This window comes from Neomonachus schauinslandi, chromosome 5 (genome assembly GCF_002201575.2).
Source record: "Neomonachus schauinslandi chromosome 5, ASM220157v2, whole genome shotgun sequence".
NCBI lineage: Eukaryota > Metazoa > Chordata > Mammalia > Carnivora > Phocidae > Neomonachus > Neomonachus schauinslandi.
In genome coordinates, this window is record NC_058407.1 from 78,225,841 (window position 1) to 78,235,547 (window position 9,707).

The 9,707-nt window shown below is 36.3% G+C and overlaps 1 non-coding gene across 1 annotated transcript; it reads left to right on the forward strand.

The window, feature by feature from the left end:
* Window positions 1-1,656: 1,656 nt before the first annotated feature.
* LOC123324913 lies at window positions 1,657-1,796 on the forward strand. The gene has a single exon (XR_006540098.1). It is a non-coding gene; the product is annotated as a U4 spliceosomal RNA (small nuclear RNA).
* Window positions 1,797-9,707: the final 7,911 nt, after the last annotated feature.

Sequence of the window (9,707 nt, forward strand, 5' to 3'; positions counted from 1 at the left end):
CAAGTGGCTCACTTGGAAAAAGCTGGTGTAGGACAATACCAAAAAAATCAGAACCACCACATCTTAAGATGCTTCAGCTGTATTTGTAGTGTTTCAGTTCTTAAGCTGGGTAGTGGGTATACAGGTATTAATTATGTAATTGTACATTCTTTTTGATGATAGATTTCCTAATTGCAAAAACAAAATAAAAAAAAAAATCCCTGTCATAGAACTCTAGGTTCTAGCAGCTTCCCCCGGGCAGTGCAGAGCAAAAGGGACGCTGACTTCACCTGCGGAATGGCCCCGACTGCATGCCTCCATCATTATTTGGAACAACAATAAATCAACAGTAACCATAACAGCAGCCAATACTTACCGAGTACTTACTATGTGCCAATTATTCTTTCAGGGCTTTATTCCTATGAATTCATTTAATCCTTATGACGCCCCTTGCATCAGTCTTATTATTCACATTTTACACGTGAGGAAACTAAACCATAAAGAGGGTTTAATGTCTGACCCCTGAATTACATATTTTACCAGTGCCCCATCCTGTATAAACCTTATGTTATCCAGGGTGGTCAAGAGGGACTTCCCACATATGGAGACACTTGAGCAAAGGCCTGAAGGAATTAAGGGAGAGAGATGTGTGGGTATCCGGAGGAACAGCATTCCAGGCAGAGGGAATGCCAATTGCCCATGGGGCAGGTGTGCTTGGCAAGTTTGAACAACTCCATAACAATATACGACCCCACGTAATCAAAGACCTGCCGACCTCCGCAGACATGTTTTTTTATTCATTATTTCTAGTTCCCTCGACGCGCTTTTTATTCTCTCTTGCCTCTAGAATTTTTCTCCTCTAGAAATACTCCTCTTCTCCAAGTCCCCATGTCCCTGTCTTTGTAAAGCTAACTTCTTTGGGTCTTATGTTGTAATAACATCTTCTTTGGCTTCCCCATAAGTGGACTGTTTCCCGTATATCTCATACCTCTATGGTTTTCCTAGCTAACATGTATTAGGTACTCCCCACAAGCCAGGATTATGCTAAGAACTTGGCTGGCATCATATCACACAAATTTCATGAGAGCCTAAATGAAATAGGCTTTGTTAGTGTCCCCGTTTTATGGGTGAGTAACCTGAGGCTTAAAAAGATCAAACAACTCACCCAAGGTTACACAGTGAGAATGCAGGTCCAGATAAGGCCAAACCCTTGCTCTAAGCATTCTGCTATAAAGCCTATTGAGCACTTACCACACTGCTCTGTAATTGCAAGTTCACATAGCTGTCACTACCAAGATTCTTGAGGCAAGGATTACATCATGTTCTTTAGTAAATTAAGTAAACATGACTAAATAAGTGGAATAGAGCAGCTCTCTTCACAAGCAGTGCCTCCTTGACTCAGGAGCACAGAGGCTAGGTCAGCACACTGGGATCTGAGATTTAATTCTAATGTTTAGCAGAGGCACCATCCAGGCATTCTTTCTTTGGCCAAACCACACCAGGTATATTTCAAATTCTGCATTTTTGCCCATTCCATCTCTCCTGCTTGGATACCTTGACCACCGTCCCCTGTTTCTCAGGGTCCAGCAGAGATGCCAACTTTTCCATCCACCAAGACTACCCTGACCAGCCTGACCCTTGGTCAGAGTCTCACTCAGTACAAGACAGTCCATGACAAGCTTTGCACAGTGACAGTATCGTAGCCAGTGAGGTTTATCCGAGGCGCGATTATTGCTAATTGAAAGACAGTCCATGACAATGTCTCCAACAATCCAGAACTTTGTCAACATCGCACCTTCCAGAACATTCCATAGATGACTTCCTTACTCCACTGAACGCGCCCGATCTTGTCTGATCTCCTTACTCCACTCCTAACTCAAAGCTCTTCTCTGCATCCCTCTGATTTCTGTACTTAATTTATACTGTACATATTTTTACTTCTGGCACGTTACATCATAAAAGATTCTCCAGTTGTTCTGTTTCCCCAGTTAAACAACATGGTGAGCAACAATCAATGCTTTAAAAAACCTCAAATGGCATTTGGAAGCCTTGTTTATTAAAATGACTTTTAAATTTTAACCATATATTGCTTAATTCAAGAGCTATTAAAACTTTACTTAAAAGGCACTGATGTACAAGAAGTTATTTTAAATATTTTGGAGTAGGAATAAACTTTATGTAATATTTGAATTATTATGCCCTTTTAATTAAAACTCTATAACAGGTCTTATTCTCAGTCAAGCTCATTTTCTTGTCTCTATTCTGAACACTCTGTTCCAGGATGGATCTCTAAGGAAGAAGAGACTCTGGTATCCATATGTGATCATCATTTCTTCAAAATAACAACTCCTAAATAAAAGTTACTGGAGTTAAGTGTCAATTATTCAACATACAGACAACAAAGCTTTAAAGAAATCACACCACTGATGTGGTGGAAGATTTTTGAGTAATGCTGCTTTGATAATTATTGACCTATTTCATTAGGATAGACTCTCTTCATTTGTAATAATGTTAGCTAAGATTGCTTAAGCATTTCTTACAAACCAGGTATTATAAGTGCCTTGCATGCATTATTTCATTTAATCCTTCAAAATCCCTACAGGTCAGTAGGGTTTTTACCCCATTTTGCAGACAAGAACCGTTAGACTCATTTGTCCAAGCAATATGTATCTAGAAAGGTCATAGTCAGAATTGGAAGCAGACAATCTGAACCCAAATCCTCTCTCTGTTTTGTTTGTTTGTTTGTAAAATACGGATTCATTCATAAACTGAGACATTCTTTGGGAATTTAAAAAGTAGAAAAGTTTGCTACATAGTTTTTACAACTGATAAACAAGAAAAGGAAAGGGGGAAAAAAATCCCAGATGCATAAGGTAAGATTTTGAAATATCTTACATCAGTTTGATGTGTAAGGTCTATTTTTTCTTCTGAAAAAAAATTAACATTTCCTATTAATTATAACATAGTTTTAAATTATGGGATAAAATCCTTACTTTCTTTCATATTTAAAAATTATTAATTAGCAAGTGCCACAGATTTTCTTATAATAAAATATTTTTTTTTGAATCTCCAAGTATACCATTTTTGGTCCCTGAGGATTATCTGATCATACACTTTAGGAAGTTTCTAACTGCAAAATAACAAGTTGGCAAAGAAAATATCAAATTTGCCAATTTAAAAAATTTAGCCATGATATCTTGATCTAAAAAAATCATTACTTTTATAAAATCTCTAGTGTCCTTTCATTACTAAATATTGACATTTTTAAAACCCTAACAAACAGAATTTCTTATTGTGAATGTGCCATGTTAATATAAAATTTCCAGATTTAAAAAAAAAATTTTTTTTCTCCAATTTAAACCACATAAAAGAAAGATGGAAGGGATTTAAAGAGATCACAAGGCTCATCCACCAACCACTTGCAATCAAGACTAGTATATAGAGACATACTTTAAGGTTATTTACTAGAATAATGTCAACCATATTCCTAGATTGGGCTGTGATTATTTGACATGAAACAAAATGTTATGGGCATAATCTTAATCCCTGTTGACAGCTTGGAAGTTACCACTAGGTGGCAGCACAGGAGACACTGAGCCTCTGAACTGCTCTTTAATTGGCATGACTGGAGGGGTAAGCCAAGCAAGAGAAAGGTATAGAATTCTGTTATAAATTTCAAATTGTGTGGCTCTGTTGGGTACACCCTTTATGGGTTAGAGAAGACAAGAACAAGAATTTCTTTAAATGAAGGGAAACAGACACCCATAAGCTAATGCCCTTTAGTTTTTTCCTTCGTATGCATATTTTTGCATAGTTGTAGTGAATAATTTTATATTCATCGAATCCATTTTCCACACTGAAATTTATTTTCTATTTTTAAATGTAAATGGAATCATCCTCTATCCTTGCTTTAAAATTTTAGACGGCTTCTGCTTGCTCCTTCCAAATGGCCCTGTCTGCACCATGTGGCCTTTATTTCCCCAAAGTCACCTTCCCTCTGGGTGCAGCACCCAGCACAGTGACAAGTACTCAATTCATATTTACTATCTTACAAAATTGTTTAAATTGTGGTAAAAAACACATAATATAAAATTTACCATTTTAACCATTTTTAAGTGTATGCTTGAGTAGTGTTAAGTTACATTCACACTGTTGTGACAGAACTTTGTCATCTTGCCAAACTGAGACTCTATATCCCTTCAACAACTCCCCATTTCTCCCTTCCCCAGCCCCTGACAACCACCATTTTACTTTCTGTTTCTATGAATTTGACTACTTTAGATACCTCATAAAAGTAGAATCATACAGCACATGCTTTTTTGTGCCTGGCTTATTTCACGTAACATAATATCCTCATGGTTCATCCAGGTTGTAGCATGTGACAGGATTTTCTTCCTTTTTAAAGCTGAGTAATATTCTATTGCATGTACATATATCACATTTTCTTTATCCATTCATCAGTTGATGAACATTTAGGTTGTGTCCACGTCCTGGCTATTGTGATTAAAGATGCAACAAATATGGGGAGTGTAAATATCTCTTCAAGATTCTGCTTTCAGTTCTTTTGTCCACTTTCTCCTCTTTGGAGAAATGTCTATTCAAGTCTTTTGTCCACTTTTTAATCAGGTTGTTTTTCTACTGTTGTTGTGGAGTTTATAGGAATTCTTAATATTTTCTGGATATTAATCCTTTATCAGATATATGACTTGCAAATATTTTCTCCCACTCCATAGGTTGCCTTTTCACTCCGTAGATTGTTGTTTATGCACAGAAGCATCATTTTTTTATAAAAGGAAGCTCCATAGTCTTCACAGTTATCATTCTTTATGGCAGTCACATCCTTCCACCCAGCAAGTGGAATCATAATTTACTTAACCATTCTTCTAATGGGACATTATTTCCTATTCTAAATAATGCCATAAAAACAGTATTAGTGATTATTTCCTTAGGATTTATCTTGCCAGAAGTAAAATTATTGGATTAATTAATATAAACATTTTATTTTTAACTAACTGCTTATGGTCTTGTTACTTAATGCTGAATTTTTTTCTTTCTTAATTTATTATACCAACAGTAATATTATAATAGTTACTGTTTGTTGAATAGTTATTACATGCCAAGCACTCAGCTAGATTCTTTGCACATAATATTAGTCCTCGTATCAATGCTATAAGGTAGGAATTATCACCATTTTATAGTTAATAATACAAATTCCGGATTGTGTTAGTTACCCAAGATTGCATAGCTTATAAGTGACAGAATTATCATTTGATATTAATCTGTCTTACATTGATTGTCTATGCTTGAGAATATACCACTTTCACCCTTCCTTCACATCATCTTTAAGACTTATAATGTTTGCTAATTTAATAGATGAAGAACAGGTAATTATTAAGGCACACACCTTTGATTACATGAATGGATGCATATTTTTTCACATTTTGTTTACATTGCCCCTTATTATTTCCTTGCCCTAGACTGAATGGATATTTCTTTTTTCTGCACAACCACAGCATAAAGCCTTTTATTTTTTTTTAAGATTTTATTTATTTATTTGACAGAGACACAGCGAGAGAGGGAACACAAGCAGGGGGAGTGGGAGAGGGAGAAGCAGGCTTCCCGCTGAGCAGGGAGCCTGATGTGGAGCTCGATCCTAGGACCCTGGGATCATGACCTGAGCCGAAAGCAGACGCTTCATGACTGAGCCACCCAGGTGTTTAATTTGTGGTTTCTTCTTTTGTTTCTAACTATAGAAATTTATTTTATCTCCATATATAAATACCCAATAAATATTTATTTCTACTTTTTTGTTCTGCTTTTTCCATGATTCAATTTTGATGTTTAAATCTTTAATCCCCCTGAAATTTATTTTGAAGCACAGTGTAGATGTAAATTTATTGCCTTCTCAAAATTGTAAAGTAGAATGGTCCCCATGCCATTTATTAAATAATCTTTCCTCACTGTTCTTAATGCCTTAATTATATATTAAAGCCATTTATATGAACTAATTTTTAATAGTGAGTTTATTGAAACATAATTCACACTGAAGTGTACAACTGAGTGGGCTTTGTACATTCAGAATTGCACAACCATCATCACAACCTAATTCCAGAATATTTTCATTATCCCAAAAGGAAACCACCTACTGTCAGCAGTCACTCACCATCCTCCCCTTCCCTAGCCTCAGGCAACCACTCATCTACTTTCTGTCTCCATGAATTTGCCACTTCTGGATATTTCATGTAAAAGGAATCATACAAAATGTGGCCTTTTATGACTGATTTATTTCACTTGCTTCCAGTGTTCATCCATGTTGTTGCATGTATCAGTACTTTTTATGACCAAATAAGATTCTAATATATGTAGGGGTGCCTGAGTGGCTCAGTCGGCTAAGCATCTGCCTTAGGCTCAGGTCATGATCACAGGGTCCTGGAATTGAGCCTGGGCTCTGCTCAGCAGGAAGTCTGCTTCTCCCTCTCCCTCTGCCTGCCAATCTGCCTACTTGTGCTCGCTCTCTCTCTCTGTCAAATAAATAAATACAATCTTTTAAAAAATATATTTTAAAAAGATTCTAATGTATGTATACACATTTTGCTCATCCATTTATTAGTGGATGGACATTTGAGTTACTTCTACTTTTTTGGCTATCATAAATAATACAACTATAAACATTTGTGTACAGGTCTCTATGTGTGTGTATATATATAGACATATAGATATTTTTTCTCTTGGGTATATACCAAGGAGTAGAATGTCTAGATCATATGGCTTAACTTTTCAAGGAACTGCCAAACTGTATACAAAGCAACTATCATTTTACAATCCCACCAGCAATGTATAAGAGTTCCAATTACTCCACATCCTCATCAACACTTGTTATTATCTATCTTTTTTTATTATAGCCATGCAAGTGGATGTGAAGTTGTATTTCATTGTGGTTTTAATTTGTATTTCTCTAATGACTAATGATGTTGAATACCTTTACATGTGCTTATTGGCCACTTGCCTACGTTCTTTGGAGAAATGTCTATGCAAATCCTCTACTCATTTTTTAATTAGACTATTTGACCTTTTGTATTTGAGTCAAAAAATTTATTTATAATATTCTGGCTGCCAGTCCTTTATTTCCTCCCAATCTGTGGGTTTTCTTTTCACCTTCTTGATGATGTCTTTTGAGGTGCAAAAGGGGTGTTGTTGTTTCTTTAATGAAGACCGATTTACCTATGTTTTTCTTTAGTTGCTTGTGCTTTTAGTGTCATTTCTTTAAACTCTTGCCAAATCCACAGTGACAAAGATTATGCCTATGTTTTCTTCGAAGAGTTCTATACTTATAGCTCTTTCATTTAGGTCTAAGCTCCATTTTTAGTTACTTTTTGTATATGATGTGAGGTATAGGTCCCACTTCACTCTTTTGCATGTTGATATCCAGTTGTTGAAGCACCCCTGGCTAAAAAGTCTATTTGTTCCCTACTGAACTGTCTTTGACAAATTTCTGGGCCATTTATTTGTTCCAGTGATTTCCATGTTCTTGAAGGTCTACTGTGCCTTAATTATGTTTGCTTTACAATCTGTTTTACACCTGGAAAAGCTACCCTTCCCTTATTAACCACCTCCATCACCCACCCTCCTCCCCAACACACATACTCGAATATTCTTTTTGATTCTCACCTGCTTATTATTCTAGATCAGTAGTTTACAAACTTGCTTTTCCAGACAACAAATTGAAAGTTTATGGTTCACTGCTTGCATTTCTACTTAGTGATCATTTCCTTCCTCCTTGAATTGCTGTTGTTGATGATTTATGTATTTTTCTCCATCCATTGTTCTCCTCAAACAGGTATTACCTCCATTTAAAAAAGTAAATAAATATTTATAAATAGACATACAGCACAATGGAGTTAAATTCTGTGACTTGACCTAGTTCACCCAACTAGACAGTGGCAAAGACATTTGACTATCTCAATTGCTATAAAGTATATTTCTGAGACTGGTTCCACTTAAATCTTACTGCTCTTGATCTAGCAATCTGGGTTTTTAAGAAAAATTGAAACATATGTCAGTCGATCTAACTGTACTTTTTTTTCTCCATACTGGTTTATTGTTTATATCACCACACAGATTTACAATTTGATACTCTCTGACCTGTCAAAGCAGCTGCAACTTAGATAAAGCCACTAGCTGTTGGCTGTGTCCAACTGTTGTTTCAGTTTTAACTTAGAAGTATTCCCAAGGGATGGACAGTATGGTACCCTACTGGGTAGACACACGTAGTTTAGGATAAGCAGTATTTATATTGCTCTTCTAATACATACTACAGTTAGTAAAGCTCAATAAAATCTTCAGAGCTGGGAGAATATACCAAAGATTGAATGAGAAAATATTGTAGTGGACATGTATCTACCTTTCTCAAAAAAATAAAAGATAAGACACTATTTTGGAGAATAATGTTGCATCTTTTTCCATCTCCAGGTCTGTATAAGCCAAAAAAAAAGTTATGTTTGCCAATGATTGGGCAATGCAATCTGCTGCCTTTCAAATATACAGATCATTCTCCTACTACCAAAAAAAACTACCCACAAATAGTCTAGGTCAGCACTTTATAATAGAAACAAAGTGTAAGTCACATATAGAAATTTTAAAATTTTTAAATTAAATTTTTGAATTTTCTGGCAGCCACAAAACAGTAATCAGAAATAGTCAAAATTACTTTTAATATATATTACTTAACCCAACATATCTAAAATATCATTTTAACACATAATTTTCATGAAAATTATTGGTGAGATATTTTCCATTCTTTATTCATACTAAATCTTTGAAGGCTAGTGTGCACTTCACTCTCAAAGCTCATCTCAGTTCAGACTAGCCATGTGTCCAGTGCTCCGTAGCCACAAGGGGCTGGTGGCTGCCAGAGTGGACAGCACGGGTCTAGACAGAAGACCTCAGGAACCTCTCCAAGCCAGAGGGCCACCGGGAGAAGGGAGGCATGGGAAGGAAAGGAGAAAAGATGAAAATTGGCAAAAGGAAGAAAAATGGAAGGAGAGGAGGGGAAATGAATGAGAAAATAAGAAAAAGATAAATGAAAGGAGAGAAAGGGAGTGAACATTTTCTGATGTGCCAGCAGTTAAGTATAATGGGAAGTGCTCAGAAGCTACTTGGAAATAATCTTTAGCATCGTCCGTGTCCTCAAGTAAAGAAGTCACATTGGTAGCGAACTATTATTCCTGGTGATGACTCAGTAAGTTAGAAAAGTACTTTAACACTCAGTCATGGGAAGATGTTATTCTGGTTCACATGCTCATAGTACATAGACGAATCTGCCTCTGGCCTGGAACGTAAACCACTGAGAGGGCTGCCTTTGAGAGAAACTGTTTCTCACACTTTTTTTCTTTCCAAGACAAAAAGACACAATACCAGACATCCCCTCAGAGGAGATCCAGGCCAATGGAGTTTGCAGTGCAAGGGGAATGGAAAGGGGGATGAAGGAGGAGAAAGAAAAGAGAACTCTATCTGTGATTTTAGGGAGAAAGGGATTCTTGGGCCCACTCTATAGGTAAGGAATAAATGAAAATTGGGCCTATATTGGTACATAGCACTTTCATATAGACTCCCCATTTTAAGCATCGTGTAATAGTGCAACTTCTTCTCCTATTTGAGTGGGAGAGACAGGCCAGGTTTCTGCCTTAGATTTGGGTCGAAGGAACTTTGTCTGATTTGGGGAGTGCGTA